This window comes from Hylaeus anthracinus, unplaced genomic scaffold (genome assembly GCF_026225885.1).
Source record: "Hylaeus anthracinus isolate JK02 unplaced genomic scaffold, UHH_iyHylAnth1.0_haploid 5, whole genome shotgun sequence".
NCBI lineage: Eukaryota > Metazoa > Arthropoda > Insecta > Hymenoptera > Colletidae > Hylaeus > Hylaeus anthracinus.
Window position 1 is genome coordinate 6,894,508 of NW_026535322.1, and position 5,019 is coordinate 6,899,526.

Sequence of the window (5,019 nt, forward strand, 5' to 3'; positions counted from 1 at the left end):
TTCCAAGTGTTCTGTGAGTCTGTATATTGTTCGAGAACGCCAGGGTTCCAAACGCGCCAAACTTTTAACCCTTTGCAGTACCAATTTTCTGATTTAAGTAAATTTTTGTCGAGCCTCGCTCGACATAGGAACGCAAAGCATCGAGACAGCCTAAACTCTATCGCTGAGACCACAATTTTCCTATTAATACAAGAACCTAACAATGAATTATTAAAAAGACTACGCACCCCTAAAATCGAACGGAGAAGATACTTCTTAGCGTTTCAACTACCCCGTCTCCTCAAAAATATCAAAATTGTTAGTATCTCTCTTGAAAATGTACGTCGATGTTCGATAAAATTTCAGAAAATATTGGAATCGAAGACGTCACGACGCAGAAGGTAGAGTACTTGGAAAGTAGAGGAACAATTGGCAACGAAGAATCGTACGTATCTCCGGGACCGGGTACACAACCGGAAAATGCACTTTCATCGGGCACACATCTTGTTCTGTCCTTTCCAATGCACTTTCGTAGCTGGTGGCTCGAGCATGTGCTTCCTCGCGTGTGAAATGTCCCCACGATTTGCTCTTCGCTCTTTCACCCTTTCTTTCGTTCGCCAACCCGCCTATGCGCGACGCCTCCAAACGGCACCGCCGTTTATGCAAGTTAGAACAGCGTTTCTCAAACCCGTCACGATGGAAACTCGTATTACTTTCGACCAATCCTGTGTTAATTGCAGAATTCGTTCCACTTTCGCCCGTGGAAAATTTTTGACATATTGAAAGTGATTCTCCAAAGTAAATTCCTTGTAATGAAAACGTACGACTTCGCAACGCGATCGAAATTGTTTCGGTACGGTCGACATTCGCAAAAAGTTTCACAGATCGGAATTTTCGGATTCGGAAGCGATTTCGATTTCGGAAGTCGATTTCGCGGTGCAACAGTTTGAGAAGCACTGTATTAAAACACATCCGCGCGCCTATCCGTCCGTACGCGATCGTCTGCGAGTATTCGTAAAGTGAGCGAGAAAGAGCTGGAATGACATATGCGGAACGTAGCCACCTCTATATTTTACTCGAAGCTATTCGCGAGAATTTACGAGAAGCACCCGATACTCTCTTTCTCTCTGTCTTCTCGCCTCCCTCGTCTAGTCTTTATCCATGCATCCATCTTCTCGCTATCTTTCTCGATTCCCTTAGCCTCAACCCTCCGCGCACATGGGAACAAGCCTGCATAAGATCTCGCTATTTCCCGCTTGCCGCCATCTGCGTAGGAAAAGTGCGCTTCTCTAACAAATTGTTTATTTAACGCTTTCAGTGGCAGACGTAATCGCGAAAATACTTACGAACGCTAACATTTTCTTATACAATTTGAAACTATGTAATCTAACATTCGCGTTAGTATTTAGTTTCGCATGCTCGCGAATTCTATCCAGACTTGTTTCCTTTAACACCTGATCTTCAGAATAAAGTTTTTCATCTGTGAAAATCCTTGTCACTTGTACGATATGGATGATCGATGTGTGTGTTAATTACATCCGCTTTTATTACTACCGCGGTTGTACGACCGAATATATAGGATTACAGAATTGGCGTCTTCGGAATATACTCTTCGCCGTTTTGGCCATTTTTACCATATGGAAAAGAAAGTCTTACGATTCTTCCGAATTTTGTATTTAACTACATCTCCTGATAAATATTTCAATTCCTTTATTTCTGCTAGCCTCGAATCACTCTTTCCCCATCATCCAAGCCATGTTTGTAATTTCTAACAAATTTGAAACTCTTACACTTCTTCCAAGCCTAATTTTGTCATTTAACTACACCACCTGATAAATATTTCAATTCTTTTATTTCTACTAGCCTCAAACTACTCTCTCTTCCACCATCTACGCCATTTTTGTAATTTAAAGCAAATTTGCGCAACGCGAAAGGACTATGCGTCTATACATATAACGGCAAGGAGCAAAGGAGACGAGTAATTTAAGACGCATCGAATCACCGGGACCAATTAAATCAGGCTCGCGGAAAAATCGATTTAACGCGGAGGCAAGCTCGCCGCGGATTCCTCGGTGTTTTCAATATTAACGATCGAATTAATGAGATATTACGGAACAACGAGCAATCCACTTTCGCGGATTATTAGTGATTAACGGAGCGGGCGAGATAACTCGGCGAAAAGTGTGTACTCGCGTGCCTCGGGGCTACGTCTTTAATCTATTTCTTCGGCGAAATTGCCAGGAATCTTTTGACAGAAGGAATACTGATTACAGGTGCGCGGTGTGCCGTTTACGCATTCACAGAGGAGCCAATCACATTTACAGAAACAAAATGTGTTACGTACGGGTGTGTACATTGTTCTAAATTGCAAATTGTAAAGGAAAAATTGCTTTGATGGCGGCCAGGGAGCTATGGAGATAGGTTTAAATTATTCTATTTCTAATTTTACTTTGCTCGACGCTTTCCATTCAATTATTTGTATGCAAAAGGAATTTATTATAGAATTACATCAGAATTATTGCTTTGATTATATTTATCTTGTTTAACGTTATTATTAGAATATCAATCTATGTAATATGAATAAACTTCGAATATATACGCATTTATATTAAGCGGAAATACGAGAAAATGTATGAGGTTGTACAAGATTATAAAGGTACATAAAATAATTCGTATGCTATTTAGAATACACGACATGCGCTTATGAAAATTTCATTTTTTTATCTGTATTTATAAAAATATGAGTTTGCGTAATCATTTGCAGTCTGACGATAAAATATTGACGAAAAATATACCTTTGTAATTACGTACATTTAATTTTAAACGATAACAATGTATCGCAAGCATAAGTAGCGAAATATCTTTATGAATTCCAACGGCGCCGTGGCTTAGTTGGTTAAAGCGCCTGTCTAGTAAACAGGAGATCGAGGGTTCGAATCCCTCCGGGGCCTTTGTTCCTTAAAGATCGACAAGGATTTATTTTTTTTTCACTTTCTTCCCTCGCTGTAAAAGCCAAAAGCTCAGAGGAAGCATGAGCATTCTGAAAAATATATTTTGAAACTCGTACTTTTGTTAAATGCTCAGAATACTCCTGTCATTCGAGCGAGCTAAAGTAATAAAATCCACTGGCGCGTCACAAATATTTACGAACAGCCAACGGTACATTTCATTTGTCCTAAAAGAGCGTTCTGTTCCAAATAATGACACAGTAAATGTAAATATAAAACATCGTAAAACACTCGATGCGAATTGGGAGAATGAAGAAATCGATGAATGCGCGTGTAAAAAATATTTAAACATCCATCACGCAACGTCTATTCCCGAATCCTTTTTATCCTCCATACGTGATAAGTTTTCTGGAACTATTACGAATATATTTTTAAACAAACAAAGAGAATGCCAAGGAGACTGTCGGTATCCCAAGCGTAATACGCTGGAACATTCGCGCTGCCAGACGATGTCGCATAACGCGAATGACGTTCGCAAACGCGATAACGATTACATAACAATAAAATGACACCAGTCAACCGAGGGAAACGCAAAAATGAATCCGTGTCCAGGAGACCGGTACCTTTAACTTATCAACGGACTTAATCGGCGGAAAGAGCGGCGAGCCCGCGTAGAAAAATTTGATAAGTGCTTATCAAAAAGCAATGAAAACTTTTTAATTGTCGAAGCTGGGTAATCCCGACGTGCCTAACGCGAGCGCCGCGAAGTCTGGCGCGGAACTTTGAGCAAGTTTTATCAGCCGTTATCTTTTATCTCGGTGCTTCGCCAACTTTTTAAACCTCTGCCGGCGGGTCAGCATTTTTAACCCGCAAGACGTAAAGTTAAATATTCACTTCATGAAAGTGCCGTAAAGGGGCACAGTTTCCTCTTCTTAGTGGCTTCCCAGGCTCGGAATATGGCGGCGAGGAATTCATTTACTCCCTTGCGCGAAAATACGCCAGGCTCCGATTTCTCTTATTTACAAGTTCTATTTATATTACTCTTGTTATTTATTATGTCCATCTCGTTACATCTGCGTTCGCAGGAGTCTTGAATCTTAAATGTTTGAAATTATCCCTTTGGTACGAGCACTTCAATTCCATAGGTTCACTTTCAACTTTGATTAGGTGTAATGTAAATATATATGTCGAACCATCCGCGCTAGGTATATTTAGGTAATTCGAAGCGAAGAATTCTTGCGTTTATTAAGAAATATTTTTAGAATAGTTCTCTTTTAACTCTCTTCGTTAGAACTTTTTAACTCGATTCAATGTTTAATGACAAGCTCGATGTGGGACGAGTTATGTACACGCAGTAACATGAACAAACCAATTAGCTGGTTAAGCGGCCAAACCCCCATGAAATTCAATTGTCTTCGCCCCATGCGTCTCCCAGCTAACCACCCTTACATTTTCATCCTTCTCGAGCACCGTGCCCGGAACTCTAACGGCCGTGCAGGCTCGCTATTAGGGTGTCAATTAAATTAGATCACCAGCCGACTTGGGGTGGCTTAACTGATAGAATGTCACGTATATACCAAGACGCGTTCTTCCTCGCCAAAAAATGGGTCGGAGGAAAAAAAAGGGATGCGTCCATTGATCTCGAGGGAATCAATCGGAGAACGATCGTTTCTCAATCTTAAAAAGTATTTGGTAAATGGCCAGTATTTATTGTCCTTGGAATCTATTATATTTATAACGGATTCACTCGATTTTAATCGCAATTGCAAGCCTGCACCTCGAGAATCAGCTATACCGAGTCGAAATTCTAGAAATTTGGAATCCATACGTTAAACTACTAAAGTAATATTCTTTTCTTTTTTATTGCTGTTTAAAATATTAACATTCCAAAGTTTCTTTCAAACATTTCAAACATTGTCCTTGGAATCTATTATATTTATAACGGAATTTGGAATCCATACGTTAAACTACTAAAGTATAATTTTTTTTCTTTTTCATTGCCGTTCAAAATATTAGCTTTCCAAAATTTAGAGTCAATATTTCACCTCCGAGATACTGATCATTTTCTGAGTAATGGAATCCGTAGATTAAG

At 39.7% G+C, this 5,019-nt stretch overlaps 1 non-coding gene across 1 annotated transcript; it reads left to right on the plus strand.

The window, feature by feature from the left end:
- Positions 1-2,856: 2,856 nt before the first annotated feature.
- On the plus strand, positions 2,857-2,930 carry Trnat-agu (transfer RNA threonine (anticodon AGU)). Its single transcript has one exon. It is a non-coding gene; the product is annotated as a tRNA-Thr (tRNA).
- The last annotated feature ends 2,089 nt before the right edge of the window (positions 2,931-5,019 follow it).